The 16,536-nt window shown below is 36.4% G+C and overlaps 1 protein-coding gene across 2 annotated transcripts in view; it reads left to right on the top strand.

Annotated features, from left to right (window-relative positions):
• Positions 1-6,709: 6,709 nt before the first annotated feature.
• Positions 6,710-16,536, top strand: part of LOC148940600 (uncharacterized) — a 179,219-nt gene continuing 169,392 nt past the window's right edge. Inside the window, exon 1 of one of the 2 annotated variants that reach the window (XM_089105264.1) lies at positions 6,710-6,780. The gene's annotated coding sequence lies outside the window, so the exon portion shown is untranslated. The remainder of the gene's footprint in view (positions 6,781-16,536) is intronic. The other variant, XR_016143370.1, reaches the window with a different exon arrangement.

Raw genomic sequence — 16,536 nt, 5'->3', positions numbered from 1 at the left:
TAAAGAACATCTATAAAAAACTGAACAACTTTTACATCGTAAATTACGTAAAATAGGTATATTACATAATATAGGTAAAATACAAAATTTACGGGGTTCCATAATATTACGTTAAAATACCCAATTTTACCGTGAACAATTCTACCAGTTACAACACTTTCCCCTATCTCAACCATTAGACTAAGCCGGACCGGGATACTGCTCCTCCAGACAGCATATAAACAAACAGAAAACTATGCGACATCCGATTTTTACATGGGTGTGGCATGTGGCATCGATAATTTGCTGCTCGGAGAACAGGAAAGGAAATAAGACGAATTGAATGTCTAGGGGATGTGAAAGAATGCAATACGTTGAGGACATAAAAAAGGAAAGAAAAATAACTGGTATGGCTGTAATAATGCAAAAGGTAAAGATATCATTGGTTTGAGAATGAAAAGAAAAACAAAGAAAGAACTTGTAAGGATAATCAAGGTGAAAATAAGCTTTATTTGAACATTGTCATAACGAGATGACATATGGCTAAGAAATTTGGCGCTTCGCATTGATATTTCAGTTCCTTAGTTTCATCAATTTTTTCTCAAAGTGAAGCTATACGATCGCGTGAATGCCGACTAGTAGCTAAATTAAATATAGTCACTTCCTTTTAACACATATGTTTATTAATATTGGTTTGGTTTTTATTGTCTGTAGTACTGAGGAGCTAATTAAGGAGATAGTCAAATAATAGTTTTGAAAACCTTTGCCTCTTTGTTCAAAAAAGGAGATGATCAAATATTTAAACTACTAAAACTAAAATAATTACTTGCTAGTTTAATTTCCTTGATAGGGATTTCTGTTGATTTCACGATTCTCAAATTTCACTTCGTAATATGCACGTGTGCGCAAAAATATTCAAGGGGGAAATCCATGCAGCCAGCTTCCCAGTTCAGGTCTGCACTCAAGCCAAGTTCGACGGCGTAAGAAATTACGCCAATTGCACAACTTTCTCTGGAGGTCATGAGGATCTTTCACAGCGTTATGAACAAAACTTTATTCTGTTTGTGCACCTTGTGAGAAACCAAGAGGATTCCAATCCTTAAAACTGAGAATTGTTGTAAGTCTTTGAAATTCCAAATAACGGTGCGGGCTCTACAGACGGATAAGACAAAGATATTTAAAAGCAGAAAGGGGCATTATAAAACTCTGTTAGCTACCGCTCAAAGCCTCAGTGAGGATAGTTTTCTTAGAAAGGGAAGCTAATTATGCCAAGACAACTAGAATAAGAACTGAATGTAGATTAAAAAAAAAAAAAAATCAACCCCCTCCCAATCTCCAAAAATGAAAATCCTAGAAATGCGCTCGACTAAAATCATTTGTTTTGGCATATGCAAAATTCTTCTGCCATGTCATATTAAAGCTTAATAATTAAGCTACAGCAAATTGTGCAAGCAAGGCCATTGGCGGATCTAGTGAGAGGTCATGCCCCCCTTCCTCTGGCTCCAAACATGCCCTGGACAAAAGAAGTATGATTAGCAACTGATAATAAACTTGGTAACTAGCTTGATTAAATAATTTTAAATAATGTTAACACAATTCTGAAACACTCAAAGTTTTATACCAAACCATTTCGCCAGCTCACCCCATTTCTTTTTGCTTTCACAATTATGAATAATACAATTTGCATCATTATCTAGCGACTGAGAAATATACAGTGGATCGTTGATTCGAGAAAGGTACGTTTTCAAGGGTTTGGATGTTGCAAAATTTTTTTGATCCGGTGGCAACCCTGGGTCCGATGCTTCAGTTTATGTTGCTGTATCATGGAATACACTTGCTATCCATTTTATGATATCGCATAATTTGTTGGGCTGTAGTTTACCAACACTACCAGTTATATATAGTAGATAAGTTTGTGTTATTGTCTACTGCTTTATTTTTCCTTTGCCATATTGATGTCCATGCCTTCGTAGCTAATGATTAGTTTTAAAACACAAGTTTATGCATAAGAAGGGTATCCATAAAGGAGGACTCGGGTGGCATCTGCCATCTAGATTATGGGTATTAGCTGAAGTATAGGCAGAAGAGGGAACTTTGAATTGAATGTTCCATTTGCATAACGAGACCCCAGTCAAAATATTTTGTTTAAGCTTTTGAAATAATTAATCACTTAATTTAAATTTTAGAATATGTCAACCTTTATGTCAGTTAGATTTGCGAAGAATGTGTATTTTCTATAGCCTATTCTGTAGCACCTGTCATTACTACGAGTTCCTAGTGTGCCGCTAGTCATTTACACAGTTGGATTACTAGAATGTATGTATGCTTTAACGTTGGCCAAAGGGGACCAGTAATGTGTTTTGGTGGAATAAGCTTCCAAGGACGATGGTAATAACAGTTGGATGTGAAGCACTCTTCCCTAGATCTTTTGAGCCTCCAAAGGAACCGAATAAGAGAAATTGTGCACCCATAATCAAGACTTAGTTCAACATCCAAGCCTTGCGTATTCTACATCCGTATGTATTCTACATCCGTGAGAATACATAGTTGTTTTAAATAAAGGTAAATACTAACAGCTGTTCTACTTCATCATGCAAAAATAGCGCTCGTTGAATCAGCATTTAGCTGGTTGAAACTCTTGCTATCATTGAGAAACGTTAGGATAGCGGGTGCTAGAAAGGGAAACAAGTTCAAAAATGGTCAGAAAAGGCAGACGTGAAAATGACAGCAATTGGAAAAGAAAGACCCATGTCACGAAACCCAACAGTGTTACCTCCAATGGTAGTTCCAAGGGAGGTTCCAGTTCAGTTAAAGCCATATATTTAGCTGCCGAAAACAAGTAAATTAACCTTAGAGTGATGATGTTTAAAGTGAACAATAGAATTTCTAAGTACTCAAAATTTATGCTTAAACATTTTTACATTTATTAATAAATTTCAGATACAAATTCAGATATCAAACATATAAAATCAACTTCAAGCGGAGGTTCAATCAAAATCAGCTTTAATAACAGAATTTATGCTTAAACATTTTTGCATTTATTAATAAATTTCAGATACAAATTCAGATATCAAACATAAGAAATAAACTTCAAGTCAACGGAGAAAATAAAAATGGCTATAAACGCACTGGTTGTGGAGGCTGTAAAGGCTATGGTCGCGGAGGGTGCATTCTGAAAATAAGAAATGTGCGAACGATTAATCCTATCAAAAATTTGACAAAAGAAAAGTGTGTCATTAGAAACATAAAAATTGTCGTTTTTATTGCACAGGCAAATATTCACACTAGGGCCGTATCCAGGAGGTTAAAAAGTTCGACCCCCTCCTCACCCGAAAATTTTTTCCTAATCATAAATTGGTATTAAAAATTCAGGCGAAGAACCCTTATTTCAGAGTTGTAGACATAATCCACGGAAATTAAACCTTTTCTTCTTCATTCTTTTGGTATCCTTTTTTAATTTTTTTATTGAAAATGTTGCCAGATATAGCTGCAGTTGAAGACAGTGATATAGTGATAAATGTGCTTTTAATTTTCATTAAAGAATCTTGTTTTAAACAGATATATTTGATGCAAAAACAAATTGTTGGTGTTTGCACTCGGGAGGGTTTTGATCTGGCTTGATACTCTTCTCTTTGGATGGGTCATAGTCTTCGTCAGCTTCCTCTACTCTCTGATCACTTTGACTCTTGAAAAGGACTCTAGAACTTCCGAATTCTTATTTAATGAGTCCCCTTCGAAGTTTATATGACCACCCTTTCCATAAAAACCTTATCTGTCTCTGGGACATTACTTTTAACTCTTACCATGAGGGCTATAGGGTGGGGGTTGTTATCCTCAAAGACATATTTACTCCATCTTTCAACTACCCTGAATAAAAAGCCTGTCCCAAAATTTTAATTGGATATGGTTGGGGAAATGATGGGTGTGTGGGGGGGGGAGGTTAACTGCCCTCTAATCACTTTTGACTATTAAAAAGGGCAATAGAACTCACAATTTAAAATTGAATGAACCCCTTTGGAAGTTTTCACGACAACTCCTTCTATACGAGGGGCCCTGTTCCAAAACAAAAGAAATTAAACATTGGACCCACACCGCTTTTTACTTTGGGCTGTAAGTAAAGTGCTATTGCGCTGCCTATGATTTATTTGGACTGATTTCGTTTTCTTTTTTTTCTGTTCTCTCATGGCTTTGTTGGTTGGTTGGAAGATAAGTGTTTGAATAAACTCTTTGATCAAGTAAGGTTTCAGTTTTAATCATGATTTTCCATGCTTTCATTCTACCTAAGAACAAAGTCTCCATTGAAGAAAGTGAAGAACTGCCAGAGAAAAGTAAGAAAAATTGTGTTTGTTTTTTTACGAAAAAAAAAAAAAATCAGATTCTATTTGAATCGTGGTTCGAATTGGAGATTCACAGGTAGCTAGTTTCTGAGGCTGGTGGCTCTGGTGCCATTTTCTGGGTACCAATCACAGCAAGATGGTGGACTACATTCACATCGATGAACAACCGCTGCGACCAGCCCCCCCCCCCCCGCCTCAGAAAGTCTTATTTAAGGTAATTTTTCTCTTAAAAACGGTGTTTTCAGCCTCATAAATCAGCCATGTCCCTGCTTTAATGGGTTTGATATAGTTTAGAGAGGTTGGTCCCAACTTCAAGCTATAATTCAGACTTGGTACAGGAGCCTACTGAGATCCCAGGAACTTTTTCCTAAGTCCTGTTGTCCAAAACAATGAGACTCGTAAGATAATCTTGAATCAAGACAAGTCTATATTTTTACAGAATTTTTAAGACTTTCGCTAGCTCTAATTTGGGCTTTAAATTTGTTCCTGACAGTTTTATTCGCCTATCTTATAATTGGATTTTGAACTAATATTTTGATACAAAAAGGTAGAGAAATGATGGGGATTAAGCAGGCCACAGAAAGTTGGCCGTTCAAAAATTGAGAAAGATAGAAGCTATGTTGCATATTTTCCAGGCTAATTGTCTAAAAAAAATGTTAGGAATTCATTTTAATGACCGCCACTAGTTGGATCCAACTAAATCTGTCTAAGTTGGGCTCATTGGACTATATGGAAATATAGTTGATCCAGTCGTTAAAGGCTTTATTTTTTGCAAGGATAGTTTCTCTTTCCTCCCTATAAATATAATTTCCTGAACGGTCCTTACCGAATTAAGGTAAGTATTTTATTTGCATTGTTTTTCTGGGGTATTCGAGCCATGAACCTTTTCGCCTGATTATACGTGTATCCCAACTTCTTTGACGTCGTGTCCCTGTATGACCCTCTAGTCTTTGCGAAAACTTTCACCTTTCTTATTACTGATCGCACCAAGATTTTCCTAAAGTTGGCATTGTAAAAAAAGTAATTTGATGCTTATCGTGCAACCAAGTATTTCCAAGAAGTTCTCCAAGAGCTGCTTGACAATTGAGTATGCTCGAATATGCTTGAATATGCTCCTGTAAATGCGGTAAATGCTTAATTGAGGTCCTTGAAACTGTCTCTTCGTAAAACAAATTGTTTACAATTTTTTTTCATGAGATCTAGTTTTATATTCAGATTTGATTCTTTTCTTCTTTTTTTATAACAATAGGATAATACACAATTCATAGATTACAAAGTTTCAGGTGAAATATTTAACATCAATTTGAGTGCACTCAATGCTTTTCACCATCTCTGCTGTCACACAGAAACGAAAAATAATGGTAGCTGGTGTCCCATGTTGCTATCTAAGGAGGAAGCAGACTATTTTAAGGTCGACACTTATGACCCTATTGGTCTGATTTCGAAACAAATAAATGATTTTATTTCATATTCTTTACGTAAACAAACTGAAATGTTTGCTTAGACTGAATGAAAGAAGTTTTACTTATAGAGGAGACATACTTCAAGTTCTGCTTTGAGTTCTTTCACCATTCAGTGAGCTATAGGCTGAAATTCCACATTTTTCCGTTGAACATGCACGTTATGGCAACAAACGAAGCCATGGTCACTTAAAAGACACTGCCGAAACGCACATTCTCTTGATCGAAATTGAGAAATTTTGTCTTCCTTTTCAAGAGAGTTTTTCTTCTTTTGCATTCTTGACGTATCAGCCTTGAATCTTTTTTGGGTATTTATAAATCGCTTGTCAATTCAATCAGCTCACGCTTGTTGAATCCCTTACGAATGGAACTGCCTTCAATTTGAAAATCCACATTATTTCAGTTACTCAAATCCACTAGATTCCTACTCCTGTGTTTCCACAGAGGACATTCTTTTCGAAAGCAGGCTCTATAGTTTCAACTGAATGAGTTACTGGTTTATAAACAATGGTTAACTGAGTATAGCAAACTTGACAATGTGTCCAAGCGTGAATATAGTGAGTTTGGTAAACTGGATTCCTTAATAAATGTTAGGTGTTAATTGTTTTAGATTTGAAAATTTATTTTAAAACGCTTTTTTCGATAATTAGTAGCTGTGGCTGTGGTTCGCTCTTTACTGGGTCGCAGCTGTTGCAGCAACTCTGATGCAGTACAAGACAGCAACTGTGATGCAACCCTAAACATTTTAGCCTGTATGCTTTTATTGCAGGACAATTTAAATTATGAATTCATATTTTTCTAGTGTTATTAGCATCAATAAATCTATTAAAATACGTTCTCATTCATTAGTTGGATGATCTTGAATATGCTCGGGAAAAAGAAGCGAAAAAGAAGCAAAATTGCCGGGGAAAAAACAATGTATTTGATGAAACCCTTGGCGAAACGGGCTGCCCCTGAAGTCGATATTGATGAAGAATCTCCTGCCAAGAAATCAAAATATGAAGGTAATTTTGATATGTTTTGTCATTTTGATGGACGTATCGTGACTGTAGTTAAATTTTCGATTCTGTTTCTGCTGCATACTGTGCAATATGTTAAGACAAGAGGTTTCACCTTGAAACATTTACCTACCTCTTTATACATGTGCCTTTGGTCTTTGCTACGGGCCCTGGACTGAGAACTAAAAAAGTCTTCGTTTTCTTTCCTAACTTGACCTCTTTTCAGCTTTTTCTGGTTTTATTCGAAGAGTTTAGGTAACTTATAAGAGTGAAAACTGGCGCGTGTCATAACAAATAACCAGAGCAATCTAGTATTTGGTGTTTAGTGTAGCGATTAGTGTCTGATCTTAGTCTCTGGAAAAATATAACTACAAGCTTTAAAAAATGTCAAGAAATGTCCCCGATATTAGCCCAGTTTCAACATTTGTAATTTACTTATAATCTTTGGTTGTATCTAGGAGTCAAAATTTAAACAAGGGATCCCAAATCCCTTTTCTTATGTTTTCTTTATGTAAGTTTGTGTCTTTTTAGTTTTTTTTCTCAGAATCTTTACCACAATAGGTAAGTTGAACTGTTCAAAGAAAATACAGGGTTTTCATTTGAATTTTTCTAGTTTACGAAACGTCAGAATCTCTAGGAAGAAGATTGACAATTTTAGACTAATATTAAAGGGTCTGAAATTAAAGTTAAGGATCATTTAGCGCTTTCTTTAAGCGTTATCGGATATTGACATTGAAAAAAAAAAATTCTGGTCAAGGTATCAGTAGTGAGGCCAGTCTGCTTCCGAGCACATGCCCTCCCCTTCGAATCCCGATCTGGACACTTTCTTTTAACTTGTAACACAGGGAAATTAACATTGTTGGTTATTTTTGATGTTTGTTATGTTTGATGGATATGTGGTTTGTTATGTTTTTTGGTTATGTTTTATGTTTGTTTGATGTTGGTTATGTTATATTTATTGGGCGTTGGTTATGTTTGTTGTTGTTGGTTATATTTGATGGTTATGTTGTGTTGTTGTTTGATGGTTATGTTTGATGTTTGTTGGTTATGTTATGTTTGTTGTTAATGTAATGTTTGATGTTTGTTGGTTATGTTTGTTGGCTATGTTTGTTGTTATTGGTTATGTTTGTTGTCGGTTTTGTTTGATGGTTATGTTCGTGTTTGATGTTGGTTATGTTTGTTGGATGTTTGTTGTGTGATGGTTATGTGGTTTGTTGGTTATATTGTTTGTTGGTTATGTTTGTTGCTTTGGATATATTTGAAAATAAATGCTGTCACTAGCCAATGCCACCCCTTGTTCCAAGGCAAAATTCCCGCCTTGTTTTTAGACAAAATTACCCTTGTCTAGACGCGTTCCCAGGTGGTAGAAGTCATATTTGTTGTTTGGGAGTCATTTTCTTTCTTGAAGTGGGACAGTCAACATCAAAATGAATTCTTGTACATTATTGAATATTGAAAGATTTTGAAAGTGTTGATGAAACAGGACCTAGAGTGCCTAAGATGGCGGTGGAAGTTGCTTCTTGTTTCTAGGCAAAATTCTCCATGTCTAGACGCTTATACATATCCAAGCTGCCTCCCTGGGTGGTAGAAGCCATTTTATAGCACATTAGATACGTAGAGCTCTTAACCCTTTCGAACCTGTACAACGCATTCACCTGTTCTATTAAAGGGAAAACAATTGGCAAGACTCCATGACATACCCCTCTGGATTCCAGCGATGTCATACGACTCATACGACTTACCCCGTTTCAAACCGTCAGATCTAATATACTTGAAGGAATTTTACGTGATCCTACGACAGGAACACCTTAGGGAACCCCTGATTTTAACGTGACGACAGCTCACACCTTACGTAATGATTATGCAATACTGTGACGTGATACTTTTTTTTCGCCCGAAATTCCCAAAGCGTTTTTTTTCATTAACTTATTGGCGGCATACACTTTATGTAAGGTCATGTAATGATTGCGCATTCATCACTGCCAGATAATACCATTTTGACATTTTTCGCCCAAAAGCCTCAAGACGTTTTCTTTTTTCGGCGTTTCATTTTTCGCTCGAAACACCTTTCATATTTTTTTTCTTTTTCTATAGTTCTGACCCCGCCAGGACTCGAAAGGTCATTCCCATCCAATGGCATTGTGCCTTAACTGGAAGGACAAAATTGTTATTAACAGGATTTTTGTATCTGGAACCATATTCTAAAATTAACCTAGTGCATGACAGCCAAGATACCCCATTTCTGGCAAACGCTAGAATGACGTATTACTCATCAAGAGTGTGACAGTGACAAGGTAAATCATGACATAGCACTACAAAAATATACCAAGTCTTAAATTTCAACAAAAAAAATTCCAAACTGAACTTTGAAACATCTAGAGAATTTAACGATGACAAAACACGGCGCTACAAAAACATTCCAAGTGTTACATTTCAATGAAAAAATCCTGAAATGAACTTTGAAACATCGACAGAATGTAACAGTGACAAGGTAACCCACGACATAACACTGGAAAACTATTCCAGGTCTTACAGTTCAAGGAAAAAATTCCAATGGCATGGTGTTGCGTGTGTGTGTTGTTGTGTCTGTGTGTGTGTGTTTATGTTTTTTGTGTGTGTTTTTGTGTTTGTGTGTGTTTGTTTTGTTTTTGTGTTTGTTTTTTTTTTTGTGTGTGTGTTTTTTTGCGTGTGTTTTGTGCGTGTGTGTGTGAGTTTTTGTGTATGTGTTTTGTGCTTGTTTGTTTTGTGCTCGTGTGTTTTTGTGTGTTTTCTGTTTTTGTGTGTGTCTGTTTTTGTGGGTTTGTGTGTTTTTTGTGTTCGTGTGTTTTTTCTGTTTGTGTGTTTTGTATGTGTGTGTTGTTTGTGTTTTTTTGTGAGTTTGTTTTGTGTTCGTGGAGTTTTTTTGTGTGTGTGTGGGTTTTTATGTGTTTGTGTGTGTTTTTTGTGTCCGTGTGTGTGTGTGTCTGTGTTTGCGTGTTTTTATGTGTGTGCGTGTTTTTGTTTGTGTGTGTTTTGTGTTCGTGTGTGTGTGTGTCTGTGTGTGTGTGTGTGTGTTTTGTGTGTGTGTGTTTTTTGTGTGTGTGTGTGTGTTTGTGTATGTTTTCGTGTGTGTTTCTTTGTGTGTGTTTGTTTGTTTGTATGTGTTTTTTGTTCTTTTTTTTTTTTGTGTGTCTTTTTTTGTGTGTGTGTGTTTTTTTTTGGTTCGTGTGTTTTTGTGTGTGTGTTTTATATGTGTGTGTGTTTTGTGTTCGTGTGTTTGTATGTGTGTGTGTTTTGTGTGCGTGTGTGTTTTTTGTGTGCTTTTGTTTGTGCGTGTGTGTTTTGTTGTTCGTGTGTGTGTCTGTGTGCGAGTTTTTGTGTGTGTCGGTGTTTGTGTGTGTGTCTTTGTTTGTGTGTGTTTTTGTTTGTGTGTATGTTTTTTTCTGTGTGTGTATGTGTTGTATGTGTGTGTATGTTGAAAAAAAACATGAAAGATGTTTCGAGCGAAAAATGGAATACTGAAAAAAGAAAATGTCTTGAGGCTTTTGGTGAAAAATATCAAATTGGTATTATCTGGCAGTGATGGCTGCGCAATCATAACTTGACCTTACATAAAGTGTGTGCCACCATTAAGTTAATAAAAAAATGCGTTGGGTGTTTCGGGCAAAGAAAAGTATTACGTGAGAGTGTTGCATAATCATTACGTAAGGTGTGAGCTGTCGTTACGTTGCAAGCGGGGGTTCCCTCATGTGTTCCTGTGAGTAGGGATGACAGTAACAGTCCGGAACTAGATGGCGGCTGCCATCTACAATTGAGTCTAACGCTGACGGGATATAATTTATTCAAGGATTATCGATCGAGTCTAATGGGGTCAATTGATTTGTTGTTGTTCGTCTAGGTGTAATGACTCCGAGGGCGAAGTTTGCACATGCGCATTAACGGGAGAGAGATGTATTAATCTAGAACAAGGAGGGGAAGTGGATTTCTGAGAAAGCGATTTACAAAAATGAAGGGGAGAGGACTTCTAAGAAATTGATTTATATATTCTAAGGGGACTTATTGATCCATGAAAGGGGAATTTATTTGTTGTTTCTAATCAGAATTATTGATCCACGAAAGGGGAATTTATTTGTTGTTTCTAAGGGAATTATTGATTCATGAAAGGGGAATTTATTTGTTGTTTCTAAGGGGAATTATTGATTGAAGAAAGGGGAATTTATTTGTTGTTTCTAAGGGGATTTATTGATTCATGAAAGGGGAATTAGAAATGACATCACTTGTTTCCTAGGAATTATACGGGACTCTAAAGAGATAAATTAATATTCTATTTTTTAAATATGGCTTCTCAGGTCATTGCTCATTAAACTTAGCGATAAAATTAATATTCTATCGAAGCCATAATAGTGTAGCTAGGAACACCTTAGAGATGAAGAGATTAACACGGGAAAGGGTTTCCTAGGAATTTCAAATGTGACAGCGCAGGGATGCCAAAAAAAAGGAACACGCAGAAGTTACATCTTCTAAAAAGTCTCAAACTGTTTCGCCCAAAATATCTTCTAAAATGTCTCAAAAGTGTTTCGCCCAAATAATCCCTAAACGTAATTTCTGCGTGTTCCTTTTGTTTTAGCATCCCTGCGCTGTCACATTTGAAATTCCTAGGAAACCCTTTCCCGCGTTAATCTCTGCATCTCTAAGGTGTTCCTAGCTACACTATTATGGCTTCGATAGAATATTAATTTTATCGCTAAGTTTAATGACCTGAGAAGCCATATTTAAAAAAAAGAATATTAATTTATCTCTTAAGAGTCCCGTATAAATCCTAGGAAACAAGTGATGTCATTTCTAATTCCCCTTTCGTGAATCAATAATTCCCCTTAGAAACAACAAATAAATTCCCCTTTCTTGAATCAATAATTACCCTTAGAAACAACAAATAGATTCCCCTTTCGTGAATCAATAATTCCCCTTAGAAACAACAAATAAATTCCCCTTTCTTGGATCAATAATTCCCCTTAGAAACAACAAATTAATTCCCCTTTTGTGAATCAATAATTCCCCTCGATTATGTAAATCAATTTCTCGGAAGTCCTCTCCCCTTCATTTTGTAAATCACGTTCTCTGAAATCCACTTCCCCCCCTTGTTCTAGATCAATACATCTCTCTCCCGTTAATGCGCATGTGCAAACTTCTCTCTCGGAGAAAATATACTTGGACGAACAACAACAAATCAATTGACCTTGACCCCATTAGACTCGATCGATAATCCTTGAATAAATTATATCCCGTCAGCGTTAGACTCAATTGTAGATGGCTGCAGCCATCTAGTTCCGGACTGGTACTGTCATCCCTACTCCTGTGGCAGTGCTACATAAAATTGCGTCAAGCATGTTAGACTTGATGGTTTGAATCGGCGGTAGTCGTTTGACGTCATTGGAGTCCAGAGGGGTGTTTCATGGAGTCTTGCCAAGTGTGTTCCCTTTAATAGAACTGGTGACTGGGCTGTGCAGGTGCGAGGGGTTAAGAGCTCCACGTATCTAATGTGCTATAAAATGGTTTTCACCAACTGGGGAGGCAGTTTGGACATGTATAAGCGTCTAGACAAGGGTAATTTTGCCGAGAAACAAGGGGTAATTTCCACCGCCACCTTAGGCACTCTAGAACCCGTTTCATCAACACTTTCAATATTCAATAATGTATAAGCATTCATTTTGATGTTGACTGTCCCACTTCCAGAAAGAAACTGACTCTCAAACAACAAATATTGCTTCTACCACCTGGGAACGCGTCTAGACATGGGGAATTTTGCCAAGAAACAAGGCGGGAATTTTGCCTAGAAACATGGGGTGGTGTTGGCTAGTAACAGCATTTATTTTCAAATATATCCAAAGCAACAAACAACATAACGATCAAACAACATAACCATCAAACAACAAACAACCAACATCAAACAACAAACATAACCAACATCAAACAACAAACAAAACCATCAAACAAAACCAACAACAAACATAACCATCGAACTACAAACATAACCCACAAAAATAACCACCAACAACAAACATAACATAACCAACATCCAGCCAACATCAAACATAATCAACAAACATCAAACATAACCATCAAACAACAGCAAAAAATAACCATCAAACATAACCAACAACAACAAACCACACGACCAACAAACAACAAACATATCATAACCAACAAACAACATAACCAACAAACATCAAACATAACATAACCAGCAAACATGTTCAAAACATAAACAACAAACCACATAACCATCAAACAACAACAAAACATAACCATCAAGTATAACCCACATAACCTACATCCAAAAAACATCAAACATAACCAAAAACATAACAAACAACCAAAAAACCACATAACCATCAAACATAACCAATAATGTTGATTTCCCTCTGTTACAAGTAAAAAAAAAAGTTTCCGGATCGGGATTCGAATGGGAAGGCATGTGCTCGGAAGCCGACAGGCCCCACTACCGGTATCAGTGAGTGAGATAAGTCATTTATTTGTCTCAAACGTCTATGGCAAGTCTTACACAAATCCAGTGTAATAAGCATTATACTTTATTAGTTAACTCATGCGTTAAAGAATCTTCATAAAGAAAATTCTCAGAATGAGTATTCTGAGAATTCTTTCAGTTCTATCTGAGAGAACTTTCAATTATGAAAGTTCTTTGGTTATAGGTCAGTGCAAAGCTCCTCCCTCTGTAATTGATTAAATGTTGCCGTTTTTAACTTTAAAAATTATAATTCCACCCAGACATTAAGAATGTCTTGTATTTGATGTTTGATAAGCAACATTTTAGGTATTTCCGCAAATAATATCTCTGCAGAGTTCTGCTAAGTCGAACCATTGAATTGTGAAAGACATCATTACTAGCACTGACTTAAATAGGAGTTAACAAAGATGAAACCTCTAGATTGAAAGTCGAATTAAATTAGCCAAATATCGAATAAGATATGACCCTATTTAGATCTAAAAACATTTGTGTCTTGCAGTTTAACCTTTGAAATAACGAGACTAGTGATCAAGGCTATATAGTAACCATGGGGAAAAGGTTACCGGGTTTGAATCCCCCCCCCCCAACAACAAAAAAATGACCAGTATAAAATTAATAACAATTTATATAAACAAATTTTCAATAAATTTTGTTTAGATTTTTTGTACCCATCTTCTGAAAAAAAAATCTTTGATACGACCTAAAAGTAGGAAAATTTGATACTCTTTGAAACTGACCTGTAAATCTAATCTTTGATACTGACCCGTAAATATTAGACTGAAATGCTGGCTCTGTTTTTGAACTAGTTTTTTATTAATGCGAAAATAAATCTATTTTGTTTCTGTAACGGCTAGTGGGTTTGAGGAAGATGCCCTGTCCGACTTATCGGCTCAATATTAACCTCTCTGGATGTAATCTGTAAAATATATAGCAAATACTTATCCGACAATTTGTGAACTGAAACGCTATTGAGGAATAGGTGAGTAACAAAATTAAACACGTGGACTAAAGTATAAACATAGCTTGTTTACAAATACCTTTAGGTTGTGCTACATTAAATAATTACTGTTCCTTTTTGTTCACTTATCCAACACCTAATCCAGACCATTCCAAGTAGCAATACTCCTAATCTCGGGATGCTTGAATGCATTGAAAGTGCCGTGGTTTCTTCTAGATAAGCAATTTTCTTAGAATTGTACTGTTTAAAGTATCAGAGGCAAGGCTATAGTAAAGACCATGAGGCTTAAAATTTTTTTTCAGACGTACTGCATATAGAGGGGGTGGTAGCATAACCTTTGGATGGGGGCTCATTTGATTGAAAATCGGGAGTTATAGTGGCGTTTTTAAGAGTCAAAACTGATCGGAGAGCAAATACCTCTCCTCTTGTCCCCAAATGCATGTGATCGAAGTTTTGAGATAGTCATTTTTTTTCAAAATAGTTCGAAGATTATTGAAACATTCCCCGAGATCCTGGGCTCGAAGATGGCTCATTCGATTGGAAATTGAAACAGCTAGTATCCTTTTTAATAGTCAAGAGTGATTGGAAGGCAACTAAACACCCTCCCACGCCCACCCTTTCTCCAAATACATCCAATAAATCATCCAATCATGAGATACCCATTTTGCTCATCATAGTTGAAAGGTCCTGAAAGTATGTCTTTGAAGATGACGACCCCCCCCCACAGTCCTCAGGGCAAAGGTTGTAAGTTGTGCTCTGGGGGCATATAAGGTTTTTGTAGAAGGCGTTGTTGTAGAAACTTCAAAAAGGGCTCATTCGATTGGAAATTTAGAGGGCTAGTGCTTGTTTTGATAGTCGAAAGTAATCGGAGGGTGAATACCCCTCCCCCCCATGCCCATCATTCCTCCAAACACTTCTGATGAAAATTCTGATATAGCCATTTTGTTCAACGTTGTTGAAAAGTATGGAAATTATGTCTTTGAAGATGACACCCCTCCCCCCAGAGCCCTCAGGACAAGGGTTGTAAGTAATTCCCTTGGGGCATATAAGGTTTTATAGAAAGTGTTGTCGTAGAAAGTTCAAAAAGGGCTCATTCATTTGGAAATTGAGAGGACTAGTGCAATTTTTATTAGTCGAAAGTGATCGGAGGGCAAATGCCCCCCCCCCACGCCCATCATTTCCTAAAACACTTTCAATCAAAATTCTAAGATAGCCTTTTTGTCAACGTAGTTGAATGCTCCGAAAATTATGCCTTTAAGGATGACAAATTCCCCCCCCCGCCCAGCCCTCAGGGCAAGGGTTTTAAGTTATGCCCTGGGGGCATAAAGTTTGGTCATATTAACTTCGGAGGGGGCTCATTGGATCGGTAATCAGAAGCTCTAGTGCCCTTTTTAAGAGCCAAAGATACCGGAGGGCAGCTAACGCCCCCTCCCCCCAACACACTCACACACACAAACACATACGTTGTATTGTCCTGAAATACATCTAATAGAAAGTTTATTTTAATTTCTGGTTGTTTTGAGTTTCATCTAGTAATTTAGTTGTTGATAGTGATTTGTGGTAGTTTTACGTTTGGAATCTTATTTGACTTTATTTTCGCTCATTCTTCGCTTAATTTAGCTCTTTACTTCTCTTTGTAAAACTTGTCTTGCTGAAAAAGTTTTTTAAAGTAATTTCTGTTTGTTTTTGTTTTAGACTATTCACTAGTTTTTTTTCATAAAAAAAAAATATTGTATATCTCTTCAGTTTTCTTCTATAGAATCTATAGTATGGGTTGCTATTTGTATGTTGGAAACCCTTTTTCAACGATCTTTAAACCTGACACAAACAGCATTTTTTAAATTAATTTTATAGATTCTAAAGTTGACCTGAAAAATACAACTTAATATCATTCCCAAAAGATTCTATCTATGCTCTTTGACAACGTGGATACACTTACACTATTATTATTTATTTAAATTGTAAGAGCCGAAGTAGTAATAGTAGTATCCCCAAAACTTTCAACTTAATATCCCCGGTTGTTCTCGATATATTTCTGAGGTTTCTTCTTGGCAACCATTGAACACAATGCCTTTTGATTTATCTTAAAGCTACATTTAATTTTAAAGCATAATGGGCCATTTGCATAATTGTGGGGGGTTAACATGTCTAATATCCCTAAGGACAAATTTGCTGGAACGTTCTTCTATGCTGAACAAAATGGCTGTCTCAAAATTTTGACTGGATGCGACTGGAAAATAAATGGGCTTGAGAGAAGAACTGCCTGCCCTCCAATCTCTTTTTACTTTTTAAAAGGGCA

The sequence above is a fragment of the Artemia sp. Qi Xiang Cuo genome, chromosome 19 (assembly GCF_049724085.1).
Source record: "Artemia sp. Qi Xiang Cuo chromosome 19, ASM4972408v1, whole genome shotgun sequence".
NCBI classification, from domain to species: domain Eukaryota; kingdom Metazoa; phylum Arthropoda; class Branchiopoda; order Anostraca; family Artemiidae; genus Artemia; species Artemia sp. Qi Xiang Cuo.
This window is presented reverse-complemented; position numbering and strand designations above follow the sequence as displayed.